A 17,631-nucleotide genomic window follows, 5' to 3' on the forward strand; every position below is an offset into this window, starting at 1 on the left:
CTATCAGTGTAGCTGTTTTCCTTTTTTATACACATTCCACCATCATGTCACCCCTAGGTCCTAAGGAGACTGATCTATATATCTATGTGTCAAAGCATTAAAACTCTAAGGGAAATACTTACTCACAAGTCAACACTGGCTAAGCTCAGTAAATTTGGATTCTGTATGATCATAAATTTAGGGGTGGAAGGGATCAGTGAAGATATTCAATAAAACCCCTCATTTTACATTTGAAGTTATTACCAGAGAAAGAAAGTGATTTGCCCATGGTCATACAGGCAATAAACAGCAAAAACAGAATTTCAATTGAGATCCTCTAAACGCCAGATCTAACACTCTTCCTATATTCTTTTCTTATTTCTATGAAATCTATCTAATATCCCCTTATTTCTAAAATGTTATGCTAGAAAGACAACCCATCTGCTGACTGTCAGAATGTTGGCTAAGTTGTCTTTTGGATAATTCTAGATCTAAGGCAAAAACACAACTGTATTGGTAGCCCTGATAAAAATCAAGGAAGCAGGCATTTATCTTGCATCTACTATGACCCAGGCATTATACAAGCACTTTAATTGCTGGTATTGCTTTAGTAACTGCTTTTTATTTCAGAGTAAAAATGGCTCTGTTTAGTAGGAGTATACCACCAGTGACTATTTAAATTCTCTCTGAAATCTTGACCACTCTGAGGATTCTCTAACATAAGCTTCAATTAACAGATTCCCAATACAAGATTTTTCTACTATCCTAAAGTTGATGTTTCATTTTGTCTGAAAACCCTTTATGGTTTTAACCTCCACATACCCTAATGATACCTTTACTAGACCTTCTAGGCTTTTGTCTAGAAAATTGAATGGGAAAACTGGATACCTGGGTTCCAGTCAATTTGGGCAAATCAATTCTATACAAAGCCTCAGTTTGCCTATAAAATGAGGGGTTTAGACTAGATCTTACCTCTGGATCTTAGACTCCTTCAAAGCTCCACTCAGGTACCACTTGGTAAATAAAGAAAATCTTTTCTGATCCCCAGCTGCCCCCTTTCTCCCCACTCAGCAGCTGTCAACATTCTTTTTCTCCTCAAATTTATGTTGCATTCATTTATTGAATAGTGCATTTGTGTATTGAATAGTGGTGTAATACTGTGGAAAGGGTTAGATTTGGAAATAGATAACCAACGTTCAAATTTGGTTCCTTTGCTTAGTATCTATGTGACTATGTTTCCTCTCCAAGCTTCACTTCTGAACTCCCTAGGATTTGATTACCATGCCAGGGAAACTCCTTATCATTGTAAGCTCAGTCAACCCCTAGAAAGTAACTTCAATCCAAATGACCTCTCCCTCTGATTCACTGATTCTTCCTTGAATCACCATTTTCAAAAGGAAGTAAAGGCAATCGTGGCTTCATTCCATTCAGGTCTGCATTCCTAATTCTCCAGGGGTTGTCTACTTTGCCCCTGCATCAAGTACCTTCATCCCCTTTACCCCCAGCTTTTCAACTTTATCTATTGCCTCATTAGATTTGAAGATCTGTGAGGGCAGGAGCTGTCTTTCTTTATGCTTGTATTTGCATTCCCAGGCTTCAAAATAGTGAATGGCATAACTAAATGACAAATAAATGCTTGTTGACTAGATGTAAGGCAGTTAACCTCTGTGGGTCTTGGTTTCTGCATCTTTATAACAAGATGATTCAATTAAATGATTTCCAAGTTTGCTTAATTTATAAATCTCCCCCATGGGCTGTGAGAGCCCTGAGCCCAGGAATTGTTTCTATTTTAATTTTATATGTTTGGCACCTGGCAAAATATTTTGCACATATTAGGTACTTAATTAAATGCTTGCAGAATTGAATTATTGAAGACAAACTAGATTCTCTATGGATCTAACCCCTCCAACCCCATTCCCATTTTTTTACCCATATTTGCTCTGGTTAAATTAAGGTATTTTTTTAAAATCAATTTTATCTTTCACGTTGTGATAGTAATGGCAATTAAAGATTCCCCTGTATTGGCTTTGTTTTCAAATTGATTGTGTTAAAACCCAGAGTTTGTTAATCCCACCTGTGGGATGGGCTTGTTGATGTGAAAAGAAAGTCTTGAACTGGGAGGAGCTGGTGATGTAGATTTGGAGAGACACAAGAGAGAGGCAGAAGATCTTTTTTGGAAGCAGCACCTCTTGGAGGGAGAGAGACTAAGAGAATTGCTGGTGGCCGCTTTGAATTGCCCTGGACTTTTGAGACCTGCCCCCTGAGCTGCCAAGGACTGAGGAGACATGGCTGTTTTGCTTGTACTTTGTCTGTCTGTTTTGATGTTGTTTTGCCAGATTTGTCCACTGGTGAAAGACAGTCCTTTTGTTGAAGAAGTCCTGGAACCTGGCTGTTCGCTAAGAAGCCCTGAGACTGTCCTGCAGACAGAGAGTGAACATTGTCCACTGGTGAGGGACAGTACTGTTGTTGCAGGGGTCTGGAGACTGTCCTGCAGACAGAGTGAATACTGTCCACTGGTGAAGGACAGTGCTGTTGTTGCAGGGGTCTGGGAGCCTTTCTGTTGGTTCAGAAGCCCTGAAGAAGGATTTTCTTGTTGTATGTTTACAGAAATCCTGGGAGAGGGTTTTGCTAATGTGTTCAGGGGTTCTAGGACTGTTCTACAGACAGAGGATGAATTCATGAAGGGACTGGCAATGTATCTTGTGGCCTTGCTAAGCCTTGTCTCCCCAGGAACTAAGATTGCTGAGAACTTGCCTGTCAAGATGAAGAAAAGAGCTCCATTTGGGTATTAAGTGCTGTGTTTAAACTTGATGTAACTCTGGGGTAGATTCAATTGTGATCCAGGGGTGGGGAACTTTTGACCTTTTTGTGTTCTGTGGTTGAACAAATGAATGTAGTTTACTTATGTTTGGAAACTAATCTCCATTTGAGAAGAGGGGCTTTGTGGTGAACTAAATGAAGGTATAGCCTAGGGGTGGAGTAGTATTTAGAACAGAGACTTTGTAATTGATTGAATGATTGGAAGGTCCTGGGGTGGGGTAGTACTTGGAGATTATTTAATCACACTTAGTAAATGCTGTATTTTGAATGATGTCATGTTTTGATCTTCTCTGTTCTTGGTTTGTCACTGAATAAAATAGAGAGCACCTATGCTGGTATTTTGAACCTGGGAAGTTGCCTTCTTTTGGCATTACATTACACACGTTCTCTTTTCTAGGCCTCAGATGATGCTAAGAAATCCATTGGTTTTGATCAGGGTGACAGGTTACATTTATGTATTGTATCATCTTTTGACATTGCACAAATTTTGATATTTATGAATGAAAAAAATTATTTTAAAATATTCTAGTATAATCAAAATGAAAAGTAGTTGATAAATCAAAAATGAAAAGCAGTTGATAGATAAGACTATAATCTTTCTAAATATTCCCATCATAGTCATCAATAAGGATAAATATTATTTTAAAAAATATATCATTTCTCTTTGCAAAATAGTATTCCATTACACTCATATACCACAACTTATTCAACTATTTCCCAATTGATGAATGTCTCCTCATTTCCCATTATTTTACCACCACAAAAAGAGCTGCTAGGAAAATTCTTTGTACATGTAAGCACTTTTCTATTTTTTTTTATGATCGCTTTGGGATACAGACCTAGTGGTATTGATGGATCAAAGGATATGGACAACTTTATAGTCCTTTGGGCATAGTTCCAAATTGCTCTCCACAATGGTTGAATCAGTTCACAACTCTACCAACTCTACCATTAATGTCCCAATAAGAGGAATGGGAGCTGTATTTTGTCAAAAGCTTTTTTCTACTGAGATAATCATATGATTTCTGTTGGTTTTGTTATTTATATAGCAAATTATTCTGATAGTTTTCCTAATGTTGATCAGCACTGCATTCTTACTTTAAATTCCACCTAGTTATAGTGTATAATTCTTGTTGTATATTGCTGTAATCTCTTTGCTAATGTTTTGTTTAAAGTTTTTGCATCAATATTCATTAGGGAAATTGGTCAATAAGGTTCTATCTCTGTTTTGGCTCTTCTAGGTTTACGTATCAGCACCATATTTGTGTCATAAATAAATATGGGAAGTCTCTTCACCTATTTTTTCAAATAGTTTATATAGTATTGGGACTAAGTTCTTTAAATATTTGGTAGAATTCACCTGTGAATCCATCTGTTCCTGGGAATTTTTTCTTAGGAAGTTCATTGATGACTTGTTCAATTTCTTTTTCTAAAATTGAGTTAAGTATTTCATTTCTTCTTCTGTTAATCTGAATAATTTATATTTTTGTAGATATTCATTTCAGAGTTGTTTTAATTTATATTTCTCCAATCAGAAGTGATTTAGAGCACTTCTTCATTTGCTTATAAATAGCTTTGATTTTTTTCATCTGAAAACTGCCTGTTCATATCCTTTGACCATGTACCAATTGAGGAATGACCTGTATTCTTATATGTTTGACTAAGTTCTCTATATACTTGAGAAATGAGACCTTTATAAGAGATACTCACTATAAAGATTATTTCCCAGATTTCTGCTTTTCTCTAATTGTGCTTGCATTAATTTTATTTGTGTAAAAGCCTTTTAATTTAATGTAATAAAGGTGATCTATTTTGAATTTCATAATGCTCTCTATCTCATGTTTGGTCATGAGTTCTTCCCTTCTCCATAGATCTAACATGTAGCCTATACTTTGCTCATCTAAATTGCTTATGGAGTCACCCTTTATGTCTAAATCATGTACCCATTTTGATCTTATCCTGATATGTGGGGTGAGGTATTGACATATACCTAGTTTATGTCATACTGTTTTCCTTTTTCCCCCACAGGTTTTGTCAAATAATGAGTTCTTACCTCAAAGGCTGGGGTCTTTGGTTTTATCAAACAGTAGGTTAGCATGGTCATTTACTACTATGTCTTGTGTATGTAAGCTATCACACTGATCCACCACTCTGTTTCTTAGTACCAAATAGTATTAATGATTATGGCTTGATAATATACTTTGAGCTCTGATATTACTAGTCTATCTTCCTTTCTATTTTTTAAAAAAATTCTTTTGATTTTCTTGACCTTTTGTTCTTACAGATTGTTTGTTATTTTTTCTAGCTCTATAAAGTTATTATTGGTAATTTGACTGGTATGGCACCAAATAAGTAAGTTAACTTATGTAAAATTGTTGTTTTAATTATATTGACTCAACCTATCCATGAACAATTAATATTTTCCCAGTTATTTAGATCTACCTTTATTTATTTGAAAAGTGCTTTGTAATTGTGCTAATAATAGTTCATGGGTTTTTTTTTTCATTGTCAAGTTTTTTTTTTTAATAGAATTTCTTTTTTTATCTCTTGCATTTGGCTTTGTTGGTCATATACTGATGATTCATATAGATTTATTTTATATCCTGCAACTTTGCTAAAGTTACTAGTTATTTGAAGTCATTTTTTAGTTGATTCTCTTAGGTTCTCTAAGTATACCATCACATCATCTGCAAATACCTAGTATTATATTGAATAAGTGTTGATAATGGGCATCCTGATCTTATTGGGAAGGATTCTAGCTTATCCCCATTACAGATAATGCTTGCTGATAGTTTTAGGTAGGTACTGCTTATCATTTTAAGTTAAGCTCCATTTATTCCTATGCTATCTAGTGTTTTTAATAGGAATGGGTGGGGTTTTTTTTTGTTCAATTTTTTTCAGCATCTATTAAGACAAATATATGATGGCTGTTGTTTTTGTTATTGATATGGTTAATTATTTTAATAGTTTTCTTAATATTGAATCAACCCTACATTCCTGGCATAAATCCCACTTGGTCATAATCAATCATCCTTGTGATATATTGCTGTAATTTCCATGCAAATATTTTGTTCAGAATTTTTTACATTGATATTCATTAGGGAAATTTGTCTGTAATTTTCTTTCTCTGTTTTAGGTCTTCCTGGTTTAGGTATCAGGATCATATTGTGTCATAAAAGGAGATGGGTAGATTTCCTTCTTCACCCATTTTTTCCTCAACTAGCTTATATAGTATTGGAAGTTTTAAAAAAAAAATATATATATATATATTTCGTAGAATTCACTGCTGAACCCATCTGGGCCTCTCAGAGAAGACATTGATGGCGTGTTCTATTTATTTTTCTAGGATAGGGTTACTGGGCATTTTATTTCCTAATCCGTTCATCTGGGTAATTTGTATCTTCATAAGTGTTAGTCAATTTCACTCAGTCTGTGAGATTCATTGGCATATAATTGGACAAAATATTTCCTAATGATTGCTTTAATTTCTTCTTCATTGGTGATGACTTCACCTTTTTCATTTTTGATACTGGATATTTGATTTTCTTCTTTCCTTTTTAAAAATGAAATTAACCAATGGCTTATCTATTTTACTGTGTGTGTGTGCATGTTTTAAATAAAACCAGTGCTAGTTTTATCTCTTAGCTCAATAGTTTTTTTTGAATTTCATTTTTATTAATCTTATCTTTGATTTTCAGATTTTCCAATTTGGTGCTCCGTTGGGACTTTTAAATTTGTTCTTTTTCAATTATTTTTTAATTTGCACGCTCAATTCATTGATCAACTCTTTCTCTGTTGTGTTGATATAAGAATTTAGAGGAATAAATTATCCCCTAAGCACTTCTTTGGCTTCATGCCAAATGTTCGGGGATTTTTGTCTCATTGTTGTCATCCTTATTAAATTGTTATTGATTGCTTTTGTGATTTGTTCTTTGACCCACTTATTCTTTAGGATTAGATTGTTTAGTTTCCAATTGAATTTTAATCTATCTTTCCACTGCCTTTTGTTGAATGTAATTTTTATTGCATTATGACCTGAAAAGAATACATTTAATATTTCTACCTTTCTTCATTTGATTTTGAGGTTTTTATGTCCCAATACATGGTTAATTTTTGTGTGTCATGTGCTGCTAAGAAAAGGTATATTCCTTTCTGTTACCATTTAGTTTTCTCCAAAGTTCTGTCATATCTATCTTTTCTTCTTTTGAAAGGAGTTTTCCTATTTTTATTAGATTAAAAGATACAGACAGGACATGGGCAGGTCGCTTCAGGGAAAGAAGGAAGAAAGAATAAGGTGTCTGAGATGGGTACTAGGGCAAGAGAGAGAGAGAGGCGCGAGGCAGGGAGACGAGGTCAGTAAGGTCCAGGTGAAAAAGGGCAAAAGAGGTTTCTCTGAGGACCAGCCATGCTTTCATTTGATTATGATTTTCTGGCGAAGAGCCTGGGGCCCAGGCCCAGGAAAGGGCTCCTGAGGTGGTGGGGCAGGGCCCAGGCCAGAAGCAGCGGGTAGACCTGATGTAGTTCTTGTAGGCCTCCAGGATGATCTTGAAGGCTCTAGCTGTGGTGTAGGGAATGTCTGTGACAGGAGCTCGGTACAGGGCTGGACTGTGGGTCACAGGAATCTTGGGGGGGGCGGGGTTTCCCCCTGGAAAAACACTCCTCAGATGTTGCACCATCACTGAAGTGGGGATGACTGGCCAGTTCCAGGGTGAGGAGCCGCTGTGGAGCCCAGAGGGGGTGGCTCCAGCCCCTCCATGTCCACGTTCTCCTCCCTGGGTCCCAGCTCAGCCAGCAGGGGCGCCTTCACGGAGTGGTAGGTGATCGCCCGCCCCGGACAGGTGCGTTTCGTGTACCTGCTTCTTCTCGTCTGCCTCTAGGCGCTCGTGGTTCTCAAGGGGACGCAGGCTGCGCTCCTCTGTGATCTTCTCTTCCCTGAGGAGCTCCTCTTGTGTCAATGGGCGCTCACAGGGCGGACCCTTTCGCCACCATGACTGGACCTGCCGCTCCTGAACCCGACGGCAAGTCTGGCGAGTGCGCTCAGCAGTGGACTGGGGCAGGGACTTCCGGCCGTCAAGGCCGTCATCCTGCAGCTCCAAGTAGCAGCACCTTCTCCTCCCGGGCCTTCTGGGAGCGGCCAGCCAGGGGGCTCACTTTTCGGGGCCTCAAGCTCTTGACAAGCTCCAGGGGGCAGGTTGAGATCAGAGACCTGGGGCTGAGGGAATAAGGAGAAACACTAAGAACCTGGGCCCTAGAGAAGGGAACCTTGGGTTGGAATGGGAAAAACCTAGAAGACTGGTGAAAGGCAGCAGGAGCTTACAGAATCTGATAAAGATGGTGCTGGGACAGGCCCTCCCCGACCCCAGGGTCCCCACTCCACCTTATAGGCCTTGGTGACTACCCCACGCTCTCTTCTTGGTTCATCCCCATCGCCACCACTTGCTGGCTCGTCCCCCTCTTCAATGTCAAAATCAGTCGGCTTTCCTCTGGGTCTGACTGGTCCCCTGGATATTCATCACCAGATTCCTCTGTGAACCCCCATAAGTGGTCTCGTAGAATTCATGTTCCTTCTCTGCCTCCAAGAGCCCAGACAATCCCTGCGGAGCTCTGGGGTGCTCGACCCGGGTCAAGCTCATCCCTCCGGCCCCAGCCGTCACCAGCAGAGGCCTCGAGCTCGCTCGGCGCCTTCTGCCTGCCTAGCTTCACGGGAAAGGGGAAATTGTCACAGGCAGAAGTAGCCAAGCTCCATATCTAACTTTTCTAATATTCTACTCACCTTAGTTCCTTTTTTATTTTTTGGTTGAATTTATCAAATTCTAGGAGGGGACACTTGAAATCCTCTACTAGCATAGTTTTGCTATTTCTTCCTATAATCCGCTTTATTTCTCCTTTAAGAGTTTGAAAGCTATACCACTTGGTGCGTATAAGTTTAGCATTGATACTGCTTCGTTGCCTATGGTGACTTTTAGCAAGATGTAGTTTCCTCCTTTATCTCTTAATTAGATTCATTTTTGCTTTTGTTTTGTCTGAGGTCAAGATTTTTAACCCTGCTTTTGTTTTTAATTTCAGCAGAAGCATAATAGATTCTCTTCTAGTCCCTTAACATTATTCTGAGTGTGTGCCTCTGTGCTTCAAATCTGTTTCTTTTAAACAACATGTTGTAGGATTCTGGTGTTTGATCCATTCTGTTATCCATTTCTGTTTTATGGGAGAGTTCATCCAATTCACATTAGCAGTTTTTTTTTTTTTTAAAGAAAAGGACCTACATGTACATAAATATTTACAGCAGTCCTTTTTGTAGTAGTCAAGAATTGGAAATTGAACAGATGCTCATCAATTGGGGAATGGCTAAAAAAGTTGTGATATAGATGGAATGTGATGGAATACTATTGTGCTAAAAGAAATGATGAGCAGGGTGCTCTCACAAAACCCTCATAAGACATATATGAACTGATGCAAAGTGAAATGAGGAGTAGAAGAACCCTGTACATAGTAACAGTAATATTATGTGATAATCAACTTGGAATGACTTAACTATTACCAATAATACAATTATCTAAGATAATTCCAAAGGACTTATGGTTAAAAATGTTATTCATTTTCAGAGAAAGAACTGATGAGAGTCTAAATGTAGATCAAAGCATACTGTTTTTCTACTTTCTTTTTATTCTTGTTGGGTTTTTGTTCTGTTTGTTTTTGTTTTGTTTTTGATTGGTTTTCTTTCACAGCATGACTAATATGGATATATGTTTTGTATGACTACACATGTATCACCTATATCAAATTGTTTACCTTCTTAATGGAAGTGGATGGCTGAGAGGCAAAGAGAAAATTTGGAACTCAAAATTAATTTTAAAAAGTGTTAAAAATAGTTTTTACACATAATTAGCAAAACCAAATATTTTAAAAATAAACAAAACAAAAAGAAATAGGAGGAATGAAATAACCTTTTAATAACATAATTTAGTGCTCTTAGACAGTGAATGCTGGCCTTAGGCACATTCACATTTTACTTAGATGTAGTATGGCATAGGGGACAGAATGCAGTTAGGGAGACCTAAGTTTGAATCTTACTTTAAACACTTAATAGCCATCCTAGACACAAAGTCATTCTGTGACCTTGGGAAAAAATAATTTAGCCTGTTAGTGATCCAGGAAGCTCTCTAAAATCCTAAGTTGCAGAGAAGGTACTGACTTCTGTTGAGAGAAGTTTCTTTATCCAGAAGTTCCTCACACCAATAAAATCACAAGTACAGCCCCTATCCCATCCTTAAACAGCAAATGGGTCAGGTAGGTGCCACAGTAGATATATGGAATGCTTGGCTTAGAGGAAAATCTAAATTCAAATCCAGTTTTGGATATTTTACCCAGTATTTGTTTCCTTCCTAATATTTAAAAAGAGAATAATAGTACCTATTTCACTACATTGTGAGGCTCAAATAGGATTTTATCTTTAATGGACTTTTCAAACCTAAATATCGTATAAATTTTAGCTATTATTACTACTTTAGTTATAACCTATAAATCCTGCACTGACTCCATTGTTGGAGAAGTGTTTGATAATAATAGTTATATTCATAATAATAAAAATAGTAATATAAAGAGAAATAGCTAACACTTATAGAAAGCTTTAAGGTTGGCAAACGACTTCATAAATATTTCATGTTTGCAGAATACTTTTAAGTTTTAAAATCAAACATAAGTGAAAGAACTTGAATGGTCACAACATTTCAAAATATGAAAGTCTGATTTGTCTGAGAGAAAGGAAAGATCCAGCATCATATCTTTTGATCCTTTTGGTCTATTGTAATCTCTTTACTAGTTGTTGTTGTTGTTTTTTCTGCATCTATATTCATTAGGGAAATTGGTCAATAATTTTCTTTCTCTGTTTTGGCTCTTCCTGGTTTAGATATTAGCACCATATCCATGTCATAAAAGGAATTTGACAGGACTCTTCACCTATTTTCCAAAATAGTTTATATAGTAATGGGATTAATTATTCTTAAATATTTGGTAGAATTCACTTGTGAATCCATATGTTCCTGGAGATTTTTTTAGGAAGTTCATTGATGGCTTGTTCAATTTCTTTTTCTAAGAATATGAGACAGCAGCGTAATGTAGAAAGGGTAAATCAAATTGTGTTGCACTAATAGCCAAAGATTCTAGTAATAAGATAATCATCCCATCTCATTCTTTCCTTGTCAGACCTCACATAGAGTATTGTCTTTCCAGTATTGGATGGCACAGTTTGGGAAAAAGACATGAAAAAGCTGGGAAGCTTCTAGGAGGGCAGCCAGGATGTTGCAGGGCTTTGAGTCCATATTCTAAGAAGACTGGTTGGAGGAACTAGACATATTTAATATGGCCAGGGGAGCATTTATATGGAAATGTTAGTTGCCATCTAGTATTTGAGCAACTGTTAAAAAGAAAATTGACTACAGTCATTCTGTTGGGCCATAGAAGACAGGAACCAGAAGTAATGGAAAGAAGTTTAATAGAGAAAATTTAGACGAGAGAAAGGAAAAACAAATTGACAGATTTCTTTACAAATATGGATTTTCAAAATTAAAATAGGTGGTTCTGAAGATGAAAGCTGCATTGAAAATCTTCAACCAGAGGCCAAATGACCACTTGCATGCTTGTTCAGTGTGAATTTCTTTTTCTGACTGTCCCCTGTGCCTGGAATTCTCTTCCTCCTCATTTCTACCACCTGGCCTCTCTGGTTTTCTTCAATTTACAACCAAAATTCCACCTTCTACAAAAAGCCTTTCCCATTCCCTCTTAATTCTCGTGCCTTTTCCTCCATGAAGTGTTTCCTATTTATCCCATTTGTACATAGCTTGTTTGTACATATGTGTTTGCTTGTTCTCTCCCCCATTAAACTATGAGCTCCTGGAGGGCAGCGATTGTCTTTCACCTTTCTTTGTATTCTCCCCCCAGTATACAGTGCTGGCCCATAGCAGATACTTAAGGGGAAAAAAAATTCTTCAACTATTGGTTATTGATATTTGGTTTGGAGGGACACCATGGCTGTTGAGATCCTTTCCAACTCTCAGATTTTGAGATTCTGGAGTCATTCATCTATTTCACAGATGAGGCAACAATGACTCCAAGATTTTATTCATTATTCATGGCTTTACAGCTACTAAAACTACAATATAATAGTTGTAACAAGGTTGTGTGATTTGCAATCCAAAAGACTTTAGCTTTTCTCTTGAGAGATCAGATTTTATCATTTTTGGTCAAAGGACATTGTAAATAAAATGTTTGATATTTTTAATAATACTTTTACTTTGATATTGTGGAGAGATGGAAGCCTGTTAAAATAGAATTAAACTCAATATTGCACTATCTGGAATGTCAAAATTCATTCATTGTCCCTTGAACACAGTTCATAGAACAGCAACAAATTTTTCCAAACATTTCTTTCAATTAAAATTAAGTTACACAAATGAACTTTTTTCTTGTCTCTTCCACATAGCATTTTAGTTAATTGCTTAATTAAAACTGAAGCCTGACATTTATTTCCCTTTCCCTAGGAGGAACAATTGAAAGAGAGAGCAACACCTTCTTGTGCTATTATTTGCAACTAGGTTGTTCTGCAGGTAACTGTAGAGACCCTTCACTGCCAAACAGGAGACTTTCATAATAATAAAATTTAGCCAAGAATAGTTATTATTTAAACTTTCTCTAGGTGCTTCAAAAAACAACCTTGGTTTCCATTGGCTACATCAGAACTGGTAGGCTTATCTTGGAAAAAGAGAAATCTCTGATTTCTGTCTTTCAATTTTTCATAATAAGTAATAGAATTTTTTAATCATCAATGAGTATTACCTTGGGCAAATCACTTAATCCTGATTGTCTTGAGGGGAAAAAAAAGCAAAGAAAGAAAAGAAGAAAGAAGGCTAAAGGAAAGAAGGAAGAAAACCAATGGGTATTCCTACCACCAACAAAAATACGAACTCATTTCTTTGCTAGGAAATATATTGAGACACTCTGCTATGGTAAAACAAATACCCTAACCCCTCCTCCAAATAATTTGTCTAGTTTCTTTTTCCCTTTACGAGGTATTGAAACTATCTTTAAGACTTCATTGTCTTTGTGAAGTAAAGGCTCATAATGTTGGCATCAATTCCTTATTTCATGTGTACAAAACAACAAAGAAGAATCCCAGGAATACTTTCTGATACTTGACTTGGGAGTCATGATGATAAATCTAGTCAAGGCAGCTTCAGTTACCTTAATGAACTTAAGATATCCTTTATTCCTGTTCTTCTTGAATAGGAATCTATTCATTTCCTGGATGGCTAAGTAACTCCCTTTTTGTTAATTGTTGAATTGAGACCTATAAAGGTCTAATTTTATTCTTGTATTGAACCTAAACTACCAGGGTTCAGGACTAAGTCATGTCCCAGCATGTCCCGCCTCCTCCCATTCATTATCTAATAATCAGCAGCCTACTGGGGAGTAAGCCTGTTGTTTTGACAGTGGGCATGTGACCTATTACCACACATCTACTTGAAGTGCTCCATTGTCAGAAGTTTAATTGTAGATATGTTGAGAGAAGCCCTTACTCTGTTCTGAGAAGGAGTATAGTATTCTGGAAAGATTTCTAAGGAATACTTAAATCCAGAGAACCTGGACTTCAATAGTAACTTTCTAATACCAGACCAAGTCATCAGTTGTGGAAGTTGTGCTGCTTGGTGGGAGTGAATTAGATCAATGAAATGTATCTTCTTCTTTTCTGGAGTGGGAGAGGGTACTGCTCTCAGGAAATGTTTATATATGTTGAAGCAGCTATGTGGTACAATGGATAGAATGCCAGGCCTGGAGACAGAAATATTCATTTCTGTGAATTCAAATTCGGTCTAATTGTGTAACCCTGGACAAGTCATTAACCCTGTTTGCCTCAGTTTCCTCATCTGTAAAATGAACTGAAGAAGGAAATGGAAAACCACAGAGTATCTTTGCCAAGAAAAGCCCAAATAGTGTCCAGAAGAGTTGGACCTGACTGGATAGTCACAAAGCTTTTATGTTATTCGATGTGACTATCATGTTACATGGTCATTGAAATGATTTTGTTTTTTTTGTTCATGAAAATTATGCCACAGGAGAATAAGTTCCATTATTATTGCTCTGAGATAGAGGTCAGCCTGCTTTGAGAGAGAGTTTTTTAGGTATTTTAAAATTCTGATAATATTCTAGACCATACTCTCCTTTGAATCTGAAGAGAATGAATTTATGAGAAGATCCAGTAGTAGAGAGAAGTTGAAGTTGGTATAGTTGTTACAAAGGGTACCTGACTGGTACTACACAAGACCCATATTACTTAGACGTTTCTGTGTTTGCCACAATATCTCATTATATTTGTGTTGACATTTGCATTAATGGATTGCTGTTGAAGGTACAGTGTAGCCAAACCAATGAAATCATGATTCAGTAAAGATAGCATAGTAGGACTTGGGGAATTGAACCTTAAGCCCCACTTCTAAACCAATTAGCATGTCACAATCTCTTCTCTGGATTTTGGCTCTGATGCATTAGCCTTGGCCTTATCTTGTATGGCTCCATGTTATTTCTACTCCATGATACTGCATATGTCCCAACCTCTATGCCAACCCCTTGGGAGGTCCCATTTATATACAGTCTTCAATCAGAAGGTGAGCTTGCGGTCAGGGATTGTCTTGTTCAGCCAAGGTCATGCAGATAGTATGTGTCTGACAGTATACTTGGACCCAGGAGCTCCTGGAGTGAGCCCAGTTTTTTTCCTCTTTATCCATTATAGAACTCTGCTTTTTATTCTGCTCTGCTTTAATTGTGGAGTGGACCTGACTCTGGTTTCTCAAAGAATATGCCTGGGAAGAACCGCATCTGACAAATCATTCCAAATTTTGAGCACAGACTCCACGATAGTTTCTGTGTCTGATGTTCAAGCACCAGCCTAGCACCTCTGTGAAGCTTGTTATCATCTAAGGTTGTACATGTATGTTGAAAAACATCATGGCAGCTTTGGCAGAATGGTAGATTGGAGTTGCCATTGTTCATAGAAGGGCAGATTTGGTAAACTAACAAAAGAATATTGCCATCTAGTAGGAACCACTCCCAATTACAGACAAAAGGTACCTAGAATCCTATGAAGAATTTGAGAGTTTTATCATCAGATTCAACCCATTTAAAGCATGACAAGCATAACAGACTCCAAAGATGAGCTTGCTGAATCTTCACTTATTTGTCATTACTTCAAATTAATTGGTTAGGCATTAAACTTATTCCACAAATATGGAACTGAATCCAAAGGAATGGCATTTTTCATGTCATAGAATATAAGATATTTAAAGTTCATTATCAGTTGTTTAATGATTTATTCAAATTACATTATATAATTATGTTTGAGGTTAATAACATTGAATTACAAAGTTTTATTTAAAGACAGTGCCACAGTACAATTTAAGAAGCTTTCACATATACCACCATATTGCACGTTTATTATTATCTTTGTAGAATGTACTTGGAGAAATCTCCAATTTATGTAGCTACATAAAGCCTAAGTAGACTGCATGATTTAGAAGGGATATAACCAAGGAAAAGATATATGCCATTGTGTGTGAAACAGAGAATTCCTTTAGGAGATTCCAAGAGGTTTGGAGCAGATAAAGCAGTAGATAAAAACTGAATACTTGAAAATTGGAAAAGACCAGAGACACAAACACTTTTCAAAGCATAATTATGCAAATAAATGGCAAAGTTTAAGATAAAGGTCTCAACTCTTCAGCCTCTTTGAATTATGAGGAACCAGGGTACAAGCAAAAATCTTAACTCATAAGGACAACTTGGAAACCCTCAACGAAAGGACAGTGTAAACTTTACCAGCCCTGTTTCAATTAAATTGAAAACTTGATTTAGATAAGGTCATGGGGAATTAGAGGTTATATAAGTCATAATCAAAGCAATTAGTGGTGGTCTTAGCCCTGTGAGTTTCCTCAGCAAGAAGTCATAGCTGACCTTGGTGAACCTAGGAAGGATATTAAAATAACATACCTGAAATAAAATCCAGTAATGGCCTACTTAGGCCACTGCATAAAGAAAAATCTTCCAGTCCCATTTCTTTATACTAAACTCCCATTTTGTAGTCAAAGGTGTCAATTGATTCTCAAGAATCTAATTCAGCCATGACAGAACTGCTGTTGAAAGAATGTTAATGCTTGAAATTTTCATTGCATTAAAATTTAATTACTGACAATGGCCCTCCAAAGATGACTCAGTTGTTTGCTTTCAATGTAGAAAGAACAGAAATATATAAAGGTTATTTGAATCTATAAAGTGCTTCTGTTAATCATAACCTTATCCATTTCCCCTGTTTTTCATATCTGGTTTCCTCTTGGTTGGCATTTCAATTTTTACCACCCTTCCAGCAACTTATTCCCCTTCTTTCTTCAGTCTCCTTTGCCTTTCAAGTGTCATTTGTAAAACTTTTACAAAATAGTGTCAACTATATATGTGTGTGTTTGGAGATGCAGCAAAAATTGGAGAGCATGAATTTCCAAAATGTGTGCTTGGGACCAGGGAGTATTCAACCCAGTCCCTGAGCACATATCAAAAGAAAAGCAAGCAGGAGATAAAGATGCTAGGACATGATCTAAAGTGGAAAGCAGAAGAAAACACCAGGGGACATTCAGTTCCATCAATAAACTAGGGAACAGTGGAGAAAGCTTAAACACTAATCAGCCAAAATATCTGGAAGGATGGTATTTGATATAACCATTAAATGAAATGATCTGTAGCTCATGAAACAACAGCAAGAGCAGGAAAATGAATGGTAGGTGAACTGTGATATGGGAAATAAAATATATTTATGTCATTCCACAAGCATGTCAAGCTATTTAAGTCTAGAAAGCTAATTAAATTAGCATTGTTTTATAATGATTTTCCAGTGTTTGAACTATATATATTTTTCCTTCCTTGGAATTATTTATGTATAAAGTACTAGCCTAGGGTCTTACAGATAAGTCAGAGGATCTTCCACTGATTAGCATACTTTGCAGAATATTTTCTCCTTGGTGTTTAGAACACCGACCAGGAGCTATTCTGTCATCATGAACTTAATTATTCTACCACTTAGAAAAACACAAAATTAATCAATATCCAGAAAAAAAAATAAGCTAGTTGGGCAGTATTTCAAACATTAGAATCCATACCACAAAAAGTAACCTTGAACTTCAATAACATTGAAGTAAAGTATCCAAAGGTGGGGGAAAAAGGAATCCACAAAGGGTCTTACTTGATGAAGGTCATTCCAACTCCCAGATAACTTTAGAACTCAATGAGAAGATAGATTATACTCAAATGGGTTTGTGATCCCAATGCTATAAGTATTATCTCCAGTGATATACATTTCAACCCCTCTATGTCAGTTAATACTAGGCAACTCTCATCCTTGCCATCCCACAAGTTTACCAAAGAAGACTTACTTAAGGTGATAGAGATATTCCTCCCATTCTTTTGTCATCCATAACATAATTTTGGGGCATATTTCCTTTCCATCAGTTATGCCTCATCTGTCTCTCAGTTAAAAGTCTATTCCATAAGAACAGCCTATCTTTTTTTCAATTCCCCCAACCATATAATAAAGGAATCCCCACTATAACAGATTGGGAAAATTGATGTGAAGGCTATGCTTGAAACTCCAACCAGCGAGTACACACACTTGTCTAGGCAGTTAATTCCATTCTGGGAGAGTTCTGGTTATTAGGACATTTCTCTTGATCTCAAACCTACAGTTGAATCTTTGTAGCTTCTACCCATTTCTCCTGATTCTGCCATTTTGGGACAGATAGA

At 36.8% G+C, this 17,631-nt stretch overlaps 1 pseudogene; it reads right to left on the minus strand.

Moving 5' to 3' along the window:
• Positions 1 to 7,210: 7,210 nt before the first annotated feature.
• On the minus strand, positions 7,211 to 8,432 carry LOC138166058 (vacuolar protein sorting-associated protein 72 homolog; annotated as a pseudogene).
• Positions 8,433 to 17,631: the final 9,199 nt, after the last annotated feature.

The sequence above is a fragment of the Petaurus breviceps genome, unplaced genomic scaffold (assembly GCF_028583685.1).
Source record: "Petaurus breviceps papuanus isolate PSGF00001 unplaced genomic scaffold, PetGlider_PUasm1.0 220, whole genome shotgun sequence".
In the NCBI taxonomy this organism is placed as follows: Eukaryota; Metazoa; Chordata; class Mammalia; order Diprotodontia; family Petauridae; genus Petaurus; species Petaurus breviceps.